A 16,602-nucleotide genomic window follows, 5' to 3' on the forward strand; every position below is an offset into this window, starting at 1 on the left:
TTCACACTGAAGGCATCAAAACTATGAATTAACACATGTGGAATTATATACTTAACAAGAAAGTGTGAAACAACTGAAATTATGTCTTATATTCTAGGTTCTTCAAAGTAGCCACCTTTTGCTTTGATGACTGCTTTGCACACTCTTGGCATTCTCTTGATGAGCTTCAAGAGGTAGTCACCGGAAATGGTTTTCACTTCACAGGTGTGCCCTGTCAGGTTTAATAAATGGGATTTCTTGCCTTATAAATGGGGTTGGGACCATCAATTGTGTTGTGCAGAAGTCTGGTGGATACACAGCTGATAGTCCTACTGAATAGACTGTTAGAATTTGTATTATGGCAAGAAAAAAGCAGCTAAGTAAAGAAAAACGAGTAGCCATCATTACTTTAAGAAATGAGGGTCAGTCAGTCCGAAAAATTGGGCAAACTTTGAAAGTGTCCCCATGTGCAGTGGCAAAAACCATCAAGCGCTACAAAGAAACTGGCTCACATGAGGACCGCCCCAGGAAAGGAAGACCAAGAGTCACCTCTGCTTCTGAGGATAAGTTTATCCGAGTCACCAGCCTCAGAAATCGCAGGTTAAAAGCAGCTCAGATTAGAGACCAGATCAATGCCACACTGAGTTCTAGCAACAGACACATCTGTACAACTGTTAAGAGGAGACTTTGTGCAGCAGGCCTTCATGGTAAAATAGCTGCTAGGAAACCACTGCTAAGGACAGGCAACAAGCAGAAGAGACTTGTTTGGGCTAAAGAACACAAGGAATGGACATTAGACCAGTGGAAATCTGTGCTTTGGTCTGCTGAGTCCAAATTTGAGATCTTTGGTTCCAACCACCGTGTCTTTGTGCGACGCAGAAAAGGTGAATGGATGGACTCTACAGCCTGGTTCCCACTGTGAAGCAAGGAGGAGGAGGTATAATGGTGTGGGGGTGCTTTGTTGGTGACACTGTTGGGGATTTATTCAAAATTGAAGGCATACTGAACCAGCATGGCTGCCACAGCATCTTGCAGCGGCATGCTATTCCATCCGGTTTGTGTTTAAGGTACCGTTACACTAAGCGATTTACCAACGATCACGACCAGCGATACGACCTGGCCATGATCGTTGGTAAATCGTTGTGTGATCGCTGGTGAACTGTCACACAGACAGCTCTCTCCAGCGACCAACAATCCAGGGAACAACTTCGGCATCGTTGAAACGGTCTTCAACGATGCCAAAGTCCCCGGGTAACCAGGGTAAACATCGGGTTACTAAGTGCAGGGCCGCGCTTAGTAACCCGATATTTACCCTGGTTATAATTGTAAAAGTAAAAAAAAAACAAAAACACTACATACTTACATTCCGATGTCGGTCACGTCCCCCGGCGTCAGCTTCCCTGCGCTGTGTAAGTGCTGTGCTCTGCTTTACGGCCAGCCGGCGCTGACACAGTGCAGGGAAGCTGACGCCGGGGGACGTGACAGACATCGTAATGTAAGTATGTACTGTTTTTTTTTTTTTTACGTTTACAATGGTAACCAGGGTAAATATCGTGTTACTAAGCGCGGCCCTGTGCTTAGTAACCCGACGTTTACCCTGGTTACCAGTGAACACATCGCTGGATCGGCATCACACACGCCGATTCAGCGATGACAGCGGGTGATCAGCGACCAAAAAAAGGTCCTTATCATTCCCAGCGACCAACGATCTCCCAGCAGGGGCCTGATCGTTGGTCGCTCTCACGCATAACGAGATCGTTAACGATATCGTTGCTACGTCACAAAAAGCAACGATATCGTTAACGAAATAGTTATGTGTGAAGGTACCTTTAGTTGGACCATAATTTTTTTTTTCAGCAGGACAATGACCCCAAACACACCTCCAGGCTGTGTAAGGGCTATTTGACCAAGAAGGAGAGTGATGGGGTGCTACGCCAGATGACCTGGCCTCCAGTCACCAGATCTGAACCCAATCGAGATGGTTTGGGGTGAGCTGGACCACAGAGTGAAGGCAAAAGGGCCAACAAGTGCTAAGCATCTCTGGGAACTCCTTCGATTGTTGGAAGACCATTCCCGGTGACTACCTCTTAAAGCTCATCAAGAAAATGCCAAGAGTGTGCAAAGCCGTCATAAAGCAAAAGGTGGCTACTTTGAAGAACCTAGAATATAAGACATCACACTTTTTTGTTTAGTATATAATTCCACATGTGTTAATTCATAGTTTTGATGCCTTCAGTGTGAATGTACAATTTTCATAGTCATGAAAATACAGAAAAATCTTTAAATGAGAAGGTGTGTCCAAACTTTTGGTCTGTACTGTACGTACCATATTTGTGCCAATTTTGTGTTTGATGATCGTTTCCGAACATATTAGCTCATCTGTAGTGCCATTCACTAGAATGGTGTTCAGCAAATATTGCAAATACGGAGATTGTATTATGAACTGAATATTGAAATATTCGCTCATCCCTAGTGTTAACTGCGCAATATACGCCATACAAACAAAACCTCCAAAACATATGTGCAATTGCATTTCTTTACAATTTTATCCCACTTAAAAAAATTTTCACATTATTCAGTGCATTGTATGGCAAAGTGAATCGTGTCCTACAAAGCTATAGTTTGTCCCTCAAAAGCAAGCCCTCTATCTATTGATGGAGAAAAAAAAGATATGACTCTTAAAAGAAGCCATGGAAAAAATGAGTGCGCAAAAACGGAAATTTCTCTTTACATTAATGGGTTAATGAAGAGCCATCAGCTCTTTTGACCTGAGTTTAAGTCAATACCTTTATTCCCGAATACCAATTTAGGAGCATTTGCATTATTCCTCAGTTATATATCTTGCATTTCTATGAATAAATTGAGAACTGGACACTACCATTTTCTTAGCCAATACTTTAAGTCCCTAAATGTTATTACGTAGTTTGGCTGCTTTAGACAATATTTGAGTTTATAGGGACCTGCCCCATTAATAAAGTAAGTGGTTATACATAGTTGTCTTATTATTCATACTAGATGGTGGCCCGATTCTAACACATCGGGTATTCTACAATATGTATGTAGTTTATTTATGAAGTTTTCAGAATAATGCAATTTATACACAGGATTTTGCCGGCCGTGCGCGACCAATTAGCGAAGCTTGGTTCAAATTCCGTGCCAATTTGCGGTGGGACGGCGCCTGTCGCTGATTGGTCACACCCGGCCTTCCGCGGGCAATCCGTGAAGCCAGGGCCGGCTCCAGGTTTTTGAGGGCTCCTGGCGAAAGATTCTCAGTGGGCTCACCTTTTTAACACATACCACGATTCATGATGCACAGATACAGCAGAGAAATATACCACAGCCCACGTAGCATATAACACAGCCCACGTAGCATATAACACAGCCCATGTAGCATATAGCACAGCCCACGTAGTGTATAGCACAGCCCACGTAGTGTATAGCACAGCCCACGTAGTATATAGCACAGCCTATGCAGTATATAGCATAGCCCACGTAGTATATAACACAGCCCACGTAGTATATTGCCCAGCCATGTATATTGCACCCCTATGTAGTATATAGCACAGCTCACGCAGTATATAACACAGCCACGTAGTACATTGCCCAGCCACGTAATATATTTGAACAGCCCACATAGTATATAGCACAGAGATGTAGTATATAGCACAGAGACGTAGTATATAACACAGCCCACGTAGTATATAGCAATGTGGGCACCATATCCCTGTTAAAAAGAATTAAAATAAAGAATAGTTATATACTCACCTTCCAGCGGCCCCAGATCCGGCCCCCAGATCATCATCTCGCGAGACCGCAATGCATGGCCCGGAGCGTCGCGAGGAGCGGAAAAGGCGCCGGAAGGTGAGTATATAATGATTTTTTATTTTTTTTAAATTATTTTTAACATTAGATCTTTTTACTTTTGATACTGCATAGGCAGCATCAATAGTAAAAGTTGGTCACGCAGGGTTAATAGCAGCGTTAACGGACTGCGTTACACTGCGGCATAACGTGGTGTAACGCAGCCATTAACCCTGTGTGAGCACTGACTGGAGAGGAGTACGGAGGGGGCACTGACAGAGAGTAGGAAGGGGCGAATTCGCAGCCGGACTGTGCCCGTCGCTGATTGGTCGTGGCCTGCCGGCCGTGACCATTTAGCGATGCGGGATTTCAGTGACAGACAGACAAACAGATGGAAGTACCCCTTAGACGATATAGATACAGTACTTCAATGATAACAGAGGAACCACATAATGTACAGGCTGTTGTGAGGACTGTAACTTATTTCTAGGGTAAATTACAGAAAAGAGGAGGATGAAAGATAAAATGGGCTGATACCTCATGAATAGGGATGAGCCTATTCGTGGAAGGTCGGGTTCGACCGAACTTTAGCCCAGAGTTGGTTCAGGTACTGGAACTCAAACCCAATAGAAGTCATTGGGGATCTATCTATGGGGATCTCTCTATGGCGATCCAGAATTCTGACTGCCATCTCTTGCTATAAAGAGTGAAAAATTATCCCCATGTAAGTAAAAGGTAATTTTATTGAACAATAATAAAAATATAAAGAAGCCATATGATGGTACAAGGTAATTTAAGGAAGAGATGACTAGTAATCCACAGAAATAATGTAACAGCAGTTGTAAAAATCGGGGGCTCTGTATAACCCGGCCCACACCACTAATTGGCAACTTTCTGGGTATACTGTACATTAAGTGTCTGATCAGTGGACCCCCCCACACCCATCACAAGAGAGGCTGTCACCATCACCCACTATCGTTATTGGTTTGCTTTTTGTTTCTTTTTTTTTTTCATTGACAAAATAATATAGTGGGCTATATTCTTGTCTGACCTTCGTTTGTGTCATTGACTTTTAGAAGCGCTGTGTGAACAGTTCCTTAGGAACAAGGTGTACAAAAGCTAAATTGTAGTTATTTTTGCCTCCAAAATATAGAAGTACATCTTAATAATATAAGGGGCGTGAATCTGTGACGTGGGACGCCGACCCCACGGCTTCCAGTCACTGCGATGCCAGGGGAAGCGCCATTACAGCCGCTGTGCTTTATTAGTACATCTGGTATAAAAGCAGGTATGTTGGACCCTTACACTAACGCCGCCCGAGAAAGCAATTGATGCGAAACGCGCGTCGGGGCTTCTCCCACGTACAGTAGCAGTTTGGTTCTTTGATTCTGGTTATTATATGTGCAGCGTCTACACCATATGGGATTTCCCCTTTTATATCTACTTAGAATTTGCACTTTGCACTTTATTATAACTTCATTATGCATATGAACCTCCTTTTGATCCAGTCTAGCCTTATGAGCCCTCTTTATCTTTGTATTTATTCCATGAGAGATTGATATTTTGTAAGGGTAATTTGCTTACTTTGTATTTTTGTATTTATTACCTGGATTGCACACTCTATATATAATATAATAATCAGGTATTTTATATATTTCTATTAGTTACCTTACAAGCTCCATGGATGTTATATACTCAGCTGTCTATTTACTGGCTCCATAGATCTTATGTGATAACAGTAACTAACTTTTACTATCATTTTTCAGAGTAATTTATTCTGCACACTTCTTTTGGCTATATTGTAACATCTTACCATTGATCTCTCTCCTGTACGTGGCACTAGTGTGTTGCCTTTTCACGTATTATTGTGTCTTGTATTATTGCTTATTTATTATTGTAGTTTGGAATCTTTTAGAATATCTATATATATAATTGTCTAAGGGTTTTTCCGTCTGTCTTTCTGTCTGTCCAGGAAATCCCGCGTCTCTGATTGGTCGAGGCCGCCAGGCCTCGAGCAATCAGAGACGGGCACAGTATCGACGTAGAAATCCCGCGTCTCTGATTGGTCGAGGCAGCCAGGCCTCGACCAATCAGCGACGGGCACAGCGACGATGATGTCATAAAGGACGTAGACATCCCGCGTCTCTGATTGGTCGAAGCCGCCAGGCCTCGACCAATCAGCAACGGGCACAGCGACGATGATGGCATAAAGGACGTAGAAATCCCACGTTTCTGATTCAGCGACGGGCACAGTATCGACAATGATGTCATAAAGGTTGCCTCGACCAATCAGCGACGGGCACAGTCTGCCGCGAATTCTGGAATCATCATTGTCCATATACTACGGGGACATGCATATTCTAGAATACCCAATCAGCGACCAATCAGCGACGAGCACAGCGACGATGATGTCATAAAGGACGTAGATATCCCGCGTCTCTGATTGGTCGAGGCCAGGATTGGCCTCGACCAATTAGCAACGGGCACAGTGACGATGATGTCATAAAGGACGTAGAAATCCCACGTTTCTGATTCAGTGACGGGCACAGTCTGCTGCGAATTCTGGAATCATCATTGTCCTCCAGTGCTGTCAAGTGCCGCCATTGTGTAGGGTGCGTGCCTGCGTCTCCCTGTATGTAAAATGGGTCGTAAACGAAAATACGACAATGAGGATGACAGAAAAGCAGCAGCAGCAGCAAGAAAACGACAACATCGGGAACAGGAGACATCACAACAAACTGACGCCAGACAAGCCCAGGATGTGGAATCTCACAGACAGCGTCGCCAACAGGAGACACCACAAGAAACTGACGCCAGACAAGCCCAGGATGTGGAATCTCACAGACAACGTCGCCAACAGGAGACACCACAAGAAACTGACGCCAGACAAGCCCAGGATGTGGAATCTCTCAGACCACGTCGCCAACAGGAGACACCACAAGAAACTGCCGCCAGACAAGCCCAGGATACGAAATCTCACAGACACCGTCGTCAACCGGAGACACCACAACAAACTGTTGTGCAACAGGAACAACATGATCGCCAAATTCATAAAAAACGAATGCTCTACCAACTAAGGCACGACCAGGACAATATTCAACAACTTGCACATTATGTAACAGACAATAAAAGTACAATTCATGAACACTACTGTGGGAATATGAATGCAGTTTGCTCTAAATGCGACTCTCTGAATTTCATTGATGAAAAACCATCTGACAATCCGTTTACTCAATGCTGCCAAAAAGGAAAAGTTATGCTACCGAGACCTCACTACTCAGATCTGTTTGAGCAGTTAATGAAAGGAATGCATCAACATAGTAGAAATTTTATGGAAAATATCAGAAGCATCAACAGTTCTCGTGCGTTTGCTTCATTCGGTACCAACATTGCACCGCCCCCTGGATTCGGACCTTATTGTTTTAAAATTCACGGCCAGATCTACCATCGCACTGGAACACTTCACCCAGAAATAGGACAACCACCAAAATTTGCACAATTATACATCATTGATACAAATGAGGCTACAGAACAAAGGATGAACCTAAAAGAAAACGAAAAGTGTGATGCTGAACTGATGAACCAAATTGCTGTACATTTACAAAAAATAAGCCCATTTGCTGCCGCATATCGCATGCTAAAAGACGTTCAAGCTGAGGAGGAACAGAGGGCTATACAAAATGGTACTGAAATGCCTTCTATTGTCATGGCCATTAAACAAGAACGTAAATAGGATCCCCGACTTTACAACAAACCACGTGTAAGTGAGGTCGCAGTTGTTTTTCAAAACGATGATGGAGAACCTCCTTTTCAAAGGGATATATTAGTCCATCTTAAGCCAGACCAAAACAACCCTTTGGTTCCTAAGACACAACGAATTAGCATTTTGCACAGCAACCTTGATGCTCTTCTGTATCCGCTATTCTTTCCAAGAGGTGAACAAGGGTGGCATGAAAACCTAAACCAACAAGGAACTTCAAGAAGAATTACACAGCTGCAATACTACAGTTTTCGTCTGTCTGTCCGAAATTACTTCAATCCTATTTTAAACTGTGGGAAACTGACACAACAGTACTTAGTTGACGCATATGTTAAAATTGAAGCTAATCGTCTAAATTTCATAAGAATGAACCAAAAACAACTTAAAGTTGAAGACTACTGCGTTCTTCAAGAACATTTGCAAAAACAATCAATTGAAAAGGGAATTCCAATTGGAAAAACAGTAATCCTCCCGTCGTCGTTTGAAGGTAGCCCCCGCAACATGCAACAGCGTTATCAAGATGCAATGGCAATACTAACAAAGTTTGGAAGACCTGACATTTTTGTGACAATGACCTGTAATCCTAAATGGCCAGAAATTACCGAAAATCTAGAACCCTGGCAAAAAGTTGAACACAGGCCGGACTTAGTCGCACGCGTATTTCGACTGAAACTCATCAGCCTTTTGAAAGACATCAAAAATGGACTTTTTGGAACAGTCGTAGCAATGGTACATGTCATAGAGTTTCAGAAACGAGGTCTCCCACATGCGCATATACTAATTATCTTAGACACGGATTCCAAGATTCGTACGGAGGAAGAAATCGACAATATAGTGTGGGCTGAAATTCCTAACCAAGAAAAGTATCCAGAACTGTATAATATTGTAGTCTCTCATATGGTTCATGGCCCATGCGGTGTAGCAAATCCAAAAAGTCCATGCATGGAAAACGGAAAGTGTACAAAGGGTTTCCAAAGGAGTTGAAACAGCACACTGTTAAAGACTTGGATGGCTACCCATCCTACCAGCGACAACACATTGATAACATTGCTTGCAACAATAAAATTATGAATAACTCATGGATAGTCCCATACAACCCGTACTTATCAAAATGCTACAACTGTCACATCAACATAGAAGTCTGTGCTTCAATAAAAAGTGTAAAATATCTCTTCAAGTACATCTACAAGGGGCATGACAAAGCTAACATCGAAATACAACAGAAAACAGTCAATCACGATGAATCATCAACTTTTGTTGACTCAAGATATGTCAGTGCTCCAGAAGCAGCTTGGAGGATATTTGCGTTTCCAATGCATTCACAGTCCCATGCCATTATACGTTTAGCTATTCATTTACCAAATCAACAGCAGCTTTATTTCTTTAAAGATGCTGAAGTCAAAGATGTCTCAAAAACTTTAAGCACGACATCAACATTAATGGAATGGTTTTTGCTGAACCAACGTGACGAAAACGCAAGGCAGTATTTGTACCGAGAGATTCCAGAGCATTACGTTTGGAATAAAACTTGGAATCCAAGACAACGAGGAGTTAGCAGAATAATTGGACGCATGTATACTGTTAGTGTCAAGGATCAAGAAAGATATTGCCTTCGGCTGTTACTACTACATATCAAAGGAGCTAAAACGTATGACGATTTGAAAACAGTTAACGGAGTATTGCACGATACATTTAAAGCTGCAGCTTTGGCCTTAGGACTTCTATTGGATGATACTGTGTGGAAACTTACTTTAGAAGACGCAGTTACTCTACATATGCCTAAGCAACTTCGTGAATTGTTTGCCTACATCTGTGTATTTGGACCGCCTACAAATCCAGCTCAACTTTGGACAAATTTTAAAGAACATCTAATCGAGGACTACTGCCTACGTCTTCACAGCAGAAGTGGAAGTTGTGAAAATTGCGAATCGTATGCCATGCAAAATGTCCAAAATATCTTACTACTACATGGAAAAACGTTTTCAGACTTTAATTTGCCCCAGCCTGCCATTCAAGTTCCACAAGTTCCAGAGTATGACGAAGCTTATGAATTATTGCTGGCAACAGAGAAGACAAACTCCTTAAATGAACAACAACGGATTGCATATGACACTATTGTGAGCGCTATAGAAAACCAAGCAGATGCAAGGCCAAAATGTTTCTTTATTGATGGTCCAGGAGGGAGCGGTAAAACATACCTCTATGAAGCTTTAATGCATCACGTTAGAGGGTTGGGAAAAGTCGTATTGCCATCGGCTACAACAGGGATTGCAGCAAACCTTTTACGAGGAGGTCGCACTATCCATTCACTCTTTGGGATACCAGTTCCAGTCAACGAAATCTCTATTTCCAGAATAAAACAAGACACATTTGCAGGAAGACTGTTAAAAAATGCACATGTTTTCATACTTGACGAGTCCACCATGGCACCCAAATACGCTTTGAGCTTAATTGACAGACTTCTGCGTGAAGTAATGACTTCAAATGTTGCTGAAAAAAATAAAATTCCGTTTGGAGGTAAAGTTTTTGTCATTGGTGGAGATTTTAGGCAATGCCTTCCAGTCATACCAAATGGAACAAGAACAGATGTTATCGAGTCCAGCTTAAAAATGGCTGACCTTCGGAAACCGTTCAATAAACTCCAACTAATTAACAATATGCGATCTTCGGACCCAGAGTATAGCAACTGGCTTCTTAAACTTGGCAACGGTGAACTTAGCAACCAATACAACCTTGGAGAAGATATTATTGAAATACCAGAAGACATGTTGTGCACTGACTGCATCGTAACTGATGTTTTTGGACAATGCATTGAAATTGATGTGAACGACCAAAGCAGTGTTGAGAGGGCCTCTTCTCATGCAATTCTCTGTCCCAAGAATGATGCCGTGGCTCTGCTAAATTCCCGTGTGATGGATAGAATGCCTGGTGAGTATAAGTTGTATAAAAGTGATGATTCAGTGGATGTAGACAATGAAGATGAACGAGAGCATTATCCAGTTGAATTTTTAAATAGTCTTACGCCATCAGGAATGCCATTCCACAGACTTCAACTGAAAGTTGGAACAATCATAATGTTGCTGCGGAATCTAAATACGAAAAATGGTCTATGTAATGGAACTCGCCTTATTGTTACTGGACTCCATTCTCACGTCATTCAAGCAAGAGTGATCACTGGATCAGCAAAAGGAGATGAAGTGTTCATTCCACGCATTGATTTATGTCCTTCAGACACGGGTCTTCCATTTTGGCTTCGGCGTCGACAGTTTCCAATAAAACCAGCTTTTGCCATGACAATAAACAAGTCACAAGGTCAAACTTTACACCGTGTTGGCATATATCTACCGCAGCCCGTTTTTGGTCATGGACAACTCTACGTTGCATTTTCAAGAGTTAAAATGAGATCCAACGTCAAGGTGCAAGTTCTTCCTACCCCTTTACAAGGAAAGTTGCTTATAGGTAGTCAAAAGGTATTCACAAGAAATGTGGTGTACAAAAATATTTTGGCTTGATATTGTTAATAAATATATTATAGTGTCAATGTCCTTCTTTTGTCCGATGATTTATTTAAATACAGTTACAGTTCATGTAATGTGGTTTATATATTTTGATGAATGAAATTATGAAACAGATCAATTGTGTTAAGTTCTATGACGTAGATGTCATAATGGTTGCCATGGCGACAATGTCATAAAGGTTGCCTCAACCAATCAGCGACGGGCACAGTCTGCCGCGAATTCTGGAATCATCATTGTCCATATACTACAGGGACATGCATATTCTAGAATACCCGATGCGTTAGAATTGGGCCACAATCTAGTTTTTAATAAATTTCTATATTTCTAGCTCTAGTGTCCATCTTCTTTGGTTTTCTGTATATGTATTATGGCGGAGCGTATATCGTGCTTGCCCTCATAGTCGGTTTATATCTTAATAATATAAGCCTCTGGTTAAAGGAATATATGAAGCTTTTTGTGCCAGTGAATGAAAATAAATACATTTAGTTAGATCATGGGAAAACTAATTAGGATGATCTCAGTGGCACAACGACTGGGCTTCTTGGGGCTTCTGTTATGTTGGATACGTTCCCAGGGGACTTTCTGGTGACCTCTACAAAAGTAATATAGTGCCACCCTCCTTTGGATGGATTTACAGCTAAACTTAAACATAATAAATGTAATGAAAGGAACAGCACATCACTGCCAGATCTGTTGTGAAATGTATCCAGGAAAGCAAATAAAAGGAGGAAGCGCAAGTATAAGAACTGTCTGTAAGAAAAGATTGTCATAGCAGCCAATCAGAGCCCAGCTTTCAGTTCTTAAAGAGAATCTGTCACCCCATTTTTGGCCTATAAGCTAATCAGGGGCTTAAGTACATCATTCTGTAATGCTGTAGATAATCCCCTGATGTAACCTGAAAGATAAGAAAAACAGGTTAGATTATACTCATTCAGGTGCGTTCCCGGTTCGGGTCGTCCGATGGGCGTCCTTGTCCAGCACCTCCCATCTTCATGCGATGACGTCCTTTTCCTTGCTTCTGTCGCGGCTCCTGTGCAGGCGTACTGATTTGCCCTGTTGAGGGTAAAGTACTGCAGTGCGCAGGCGCCGGCCTCTCTGCCCTTTCCCGGCGCCTGCGCACTGCGCTACTTTACGCTGCCCTCAACAGGGCTAATCAGTACGCCTGTGCCGGAGCCGCGTCAGGAAGCAAAGAAGAGGACGTCATCGCATGAAGATGGGAGGTGCTGGACCAGGACCGCGACGCCCATCGGACCCGGACCGCCCCCTGGGTGAGTATAATCTAACTTGTTTTTCTTATCTTTCAGGTTACATCGGGGGTTTATCTACAGCATTACAGAATGCTGTAGATAAGCACCTGATGGCGGTGGCCACAGCTCATAGGCGAAAAATGGGGTGACAGATTCCCTTTAAACTCCTATGGTAAAATGAAAGCTGAACTGTAATTGGTTGCTGTGGACAACAAGGATAGCTTTTCTTTAGACCGTTTTGATGAATCACTCATTACATGTCTGAAATACATGTGATGAAATGTCTGGCTGGCCGAGTCTCCCTTGACATTAACGGTTGATCACTGTGGGATTCAGAACCTGGATGCACAGGGATCAGTTTATTCCCATCACCTTTTGAAAAATGAGTTGCCCTTTATGCATTCTGCAGACCATCTAATATCAGGAGTGCAAATTCAATCACTTTGCAGTAACTAATGTATAAAGTCTAAAAACCTCAAAAATAGCCAGCATTCCAAAGTGTGAAAGTAAAAAGTGAGTATCTACTGTACATGCACCCATGTGCCTCTCTTTCACTTTTACCCCGGTGTGCACCCATTTTTTATTCTTTTTATGATCTGAGCAATAGGTTGGTGGCAAACGGCTAATCATTGCTGCCGATAATTATTTTTGTTTTCATTTTTTTATCCTTTTTCTTATGGGCATAACACTGATTTCCATCGGTATTTTTTATCTGATTTCCATCAGTGTTTATCTGCTTCCAATCAGTGTATTTGATTACATTTCCATCAGTGTTTTTGATCACATTTCCATCAGTTTTTTTGATCACATTTCCATCAGTGGTTTTGATCACATTTCCATCAGTGTTTTTGATCACATTTCCATTAGTGTTTTTGATCACATTTCCATTAGGTTTTTGATCACATTTCCATCAGTGTTTTTGATCACATTTCCATCAGTGTTTTTGATCACATTTCCATCAGTGTTTTTGATCACATTTCCATCAGTGTTTTTGATCACATTTCCATCAGTGTTTTTGATCACATTTCCATCAGTGTTTTTGATCACATTTCTATTAGTGTTTTTGATCACATTTCCATCAGTGTTTTTGATCACATTTCCATCAGTGTTTTTGATCACATTTCCACCAGTATTTTTGATCACATTTCCATCAGTGTTTTTTATCACATTTCCATCAGTATTTTTGATCACATTTCCATCAGTGTTTTGTCAGTGTGTCAGTTTTTATCATCTGTGGTTCATCTTTTATTTCTCGTAAGCAGAAAAAATTTTTTTTTCTTTCAAGCTTATCCTATCTGTCTGTGAAAAATCAACCGCAATCTAGGCTGCAACCAGGATGCTATCCCTCTGCTGTCCTAGTTTTTCATGCACCTGTATACTTGAATGAGTAAGTTTGATGTGTTGCTAAGCTAAAAAATGGACAAGTTCTCTTTTAGGGTATGTGTCCACGGGCCGGATTACATCCGGAATAGCTGCGGATTGAACGCTGTGTACAATCGCAGCGTTCAACCCTCAATGTCCAGATGTTACAGAATAGTGGAGGTGATTTTATGAAATCCCGTCTCCACTATGCGTGCGAACACGCATCCGGCGGCCCTGCATTTACGGACATGCGGCGCGTCTTTTTAGAACACAGCATGTCTGTTTACCTTCTGCGATGCTCCGTCGTCGCAAGGTAAATCACAGGGCCCTATGTATGGGGTGCGGAGATTCCGGATGTGTGCAATGAACACATCCGGAATCACCGCGCGTACAGAAGGGGGCGGCGATTTGGGCGGAGCGAGTTTTTCGCTCCGTCCAAAGCGCCATTAGTATGGAGAAAGTGACACATACCCTTAGTGTATTTTTTGCTGACATCTGTCCTCTAAAAAAAAAAAAAAAAAAAACACTGATATGTGAACAGCCCTATATACTATGAGTCAAAAACATGGATCATACATGAAACACAAACATCAAATGAGGCTTTGTTCCCACGATGAGCTTTTGGTGAGTTTTTGATGTTGTAAATTTTCTGCACTTAATGAAAAAACACAAGTAACCTAATTTTCTTGTGTGTTTTGTCCCTAAAAATGTATGTGTGATTTTTACCTGCGGTTTTTCTTCATCTGATGCAAGTTTATGGGAAAAATCTGCACATGAAACTCAGCGAACCCACAAGAGAAATTTACATGTTACAGATGTAAAACACGCAACTCAGATCAGTTTATGCTGAGTAAAAAAGCTTGTTGGTCAGGAGATTTCTATAAATCCCATCCACTTTGCAGGAGCTGTAACACACTGTTTTTGATGCAGGCAAAAATAGTGTCAAAAACTCACCGTGAGCACACCGCCTAAGGGCACGTGTACATGTTCAGTATTTGGTCAGTATTTTACCTCCGTATTTGTAATGCAAAAGCAGTTGAGGAACAATCAGAGGAAAAGTATAATAGAAACATATGCACCACTTCTGTGTACTCACTCCTGGTTTTGGCTTACAAATACTGAGGTAAAAATTAGGGGAAAAGTGTATTAGAATCACGTCACCACTTCTGTATTAGGCCGGCGTCACACTAGAGAGTTTTACGGATGTATGAGAGGCGCAAAAACTACGCATCGCACACGGACCAATGATTCTCTATGGGGCAGCTCCTATCTGCCATATATTTTTCATCTGTATTTTACAGGCGTAGAAAATCGCAGCATGCTGCGTTTGTCAGCTTATTGCGCAAAAAATCCGTCAATGAAAATCTATTGGGGCGAGAAAAATACGGATTACACACGGACCATCAGTGTGACTTGCGAGAATACGCAGCGGTGTTCTATAGAAAAGCCGGTAATTCAGTGCAGTGTACAGTAAAATCACACTGACAGGTTAGAATAGAATAGATAGAATAAATGTCTAGTATAGGGAGATCTATATACAGTGGGGCAAAAAAGTATTTAGTCAGTCAGCAATAGTGCAAGTTCCACCACTTAAAAAGATGAGAGGCGTCTGTAATTTACATCATAGGTAGACCTCAACTATGGGAGACAAACTGAGAAAAAAAAATCCAGAAAATCACATTGTCTGTTTTTTTAACAATTTATTTGCATATTATGGTGGAAAATAAGTATTTGGTCAGAAACAAAATTTCATCTCAATACTTTGTAATATATCCTTTGTTGGCAATGACAGAGGTCAAACGTTTTCTGTAAGTCTTCACAAGGTTGCCACACACTGTTGTTGGTATGTTGGCCCATTCCTCCATGCAGATCTCCTCTAGAGCAGTGATGTTTTTGGCTTTTCGCTTGGCAACACGGACTTTGAACTCCCTCCAAAGGTTTTCTATAGGGTTGAGATCTGGAGACTGGCTAGGCCACTCCAGGACCTTGAAATGCTTCTTACGAAGCCACTCCTTCGTTGTCCTGGTGGTGTGCTTTGGATCATTGTCATGTTGAAAGACCCAGCCACGTTTCATCTTCAATGCCCTTGCTGATGGAAGGAGGTTTGCACTCAAAATCTCACGATACATGGCCCCATTCATTCTTTCATGTACCCGGATCAGTCGTTCTGGCCCCTTTGCAGAGAAACAGCCCCAAAGCATGATGTTTCCACCACCATGCTTTACAGTAGGTATGGTGTTTGATGGATGCAACTCAGTATTCTTTTTCCTCCAAACACGACAAGTTGTGTTTCTACCAAACAGTTCCAGTTTGGTTTCATCAGACCATAGGACATTCTCCCAAAACTCCTCTGGATCATCCAAATGCTCTCTAGCAAACTTCAGACAGGCCCGGACATGTACTGGCTTAAGCAGTGGGACATGTCTGGCACTGCAGGATCTGAGTCCATGGTGGCGTAGTGTGTTACTTATGGTAGGCCTTGTTACATTGGTCCCAGCTCTCTGCAGTTCATTCACTAGGTCCCCCCGCGTGGTTCTGGGATTTTTGCTTACCGTTCTTGTGATCATTCTGACCCCACAGGGTGGGATTTTGCGTGGAGCCCTAGATCGAGGGAGATTATCAGTGGTCTTGTATGTCTTCCATTTTCTAATTGTTGCTCCCACTGTTGATTTCTTCACTCCAAGCTGGTTGGCTATTGCAGATTCAGTCTTCCCAGCCTGGTGCAGGGCTACAATTTTGTTTCTGGTGTCCTTTGACAGCTCTTTGGTCTTCACCATAGTGGAGTTTGGAGTCAGACTGTTTGAGGGTGTGCACAGGTGTCTTTTTATACTGATAACAAGTTTAAACAGGTGTCATTACTACAGGTAATGAGTGGAGGAAAGAGGAGACTCTTAAAGAAGAAGTTACAGGTCTGTGAGAGCCAGAAATCTTGATT

At 42.1% G+C, this 16,602-nt stretch overlaps 1 protein-coding gene across 2 annotated transcripts in view; it reads left to right on the forward strand.

Annotated features, from left to right (window-relative positions):
• Positions 1–16,602, forward strand: part of AP3B1 (adaptor related protein complex 3 subunit beta 1) — a 354,978-nt gene that overhangs the window by 268,643 nt on the left and 69,733 nt on the right. The gene's annotated exons all lie outside the window — the stretch shown is intronic.

This window comes from Ranitomeya imitator, chromosome 1, assembly GCF_032444005.1.
Source record: "Ranitomeya imitator isolate aRanImi1 chromosome 1, aRanImi1.pri, whole genome shotgun sequence".
NCBI classification, from domain to species: domain Eukaryota; kingdom Metazoa; phylum Chordata; class Amphibia; order Anura; family Dendrobatidae; genus Ranitomeya; species Ranitomeya imitator.